This window comes from Tupaia chinensis, unplaced genomic scaffold (assembly GCF_000334495.1).
Source record: "Tupaia chinensis unplaced genomic scaffold, TupChi_1.0 Scaffold000465_1, whole genome shotgun sequence".
Classification (NCBI taxonomy): Eukaryota; Metazoa; Chordata; class Mammalia; order Scandentia; family Tupaiidae; genus Tupaia; species Tupaia belangeri.
In genome coordinates, this window is record NW_006159974.1 from 2,547,996 (window position 1) to 2,548,732 (window position 737).

General features: G+C 44.5%; 1 protein-coding gene across 3 annotated transcripts in view; it reads right to left on the reverse strand.

Moving 5' to 3' along the window:
• The window catches only part of AGFG2 (ArfGAP with FG repeats 2), a 35,759-nt gene that overhangs the window by 4,370 nt on the left and 30,652 nt on the right, over positions 1–737 (reverse strand). The window lies entirely within an intron of this gene.

Genomic DNA, 737 nt, shown 5'->3' on the forward strand with positions numbered 1-737 from the left:
TGTTTATATGTTCTTGCCTACCATATGGCTGACTGTGGTTCAAGTCCTGGACCTGGGGGCTTGCTTGCTTGCTTTCCCTCTCTCTCTCTGTCTGATCAAACTGGAAAATAATAATAATAACAAATAAAGTGAACTAAAATAATTAAAAAAAAAGAAAAAGAACAAGCACAGAGGGCGGGTTCCTCTGTGGAAGTCTTACAGTCTTCCTTGGTCTGTTGACCAAGGAACAAGAGTTCTGGAAATTCCAAGCACTCATGGGAAGAGCCCCAAGTCCCTGTCATTTTAAGAAACAGTCTCTGTGTGTCAAAGTCTCATCTATATCATGGGACCACTCTGGCCTGCCATGAAGATATAATGAAACCACAAATGGAAAAAGGCTTTATTTGTAATTTTTTTTTTTTTTTAGGGTTTTGCATTGGGTGCATGTACTCATTGGAGAAAGATAGAGACAGAGAGAGGGAAAGTGAGAAATCATCCCCCAGGGGAGATGGCCACACCACAATCCCTTCTCCTCTATTCTCCTCTTGGGATTTTGGGCACGCATACCACACACATGCCCAGCATGATTTTTTTTTTTTGAGAGGTTTTTTTGCTATAGGGCGTGTGCGCTCGCCAGACAGACAGAGAGAGACATAGAGACAGAAAGTGAGAAATCACCCTCAGGGGGGATGGTCACGCCGCAATCCCTTCTCCTCCATTCTCCTCTCAGGATCTTGGGCACGCACGCACACGTGCCC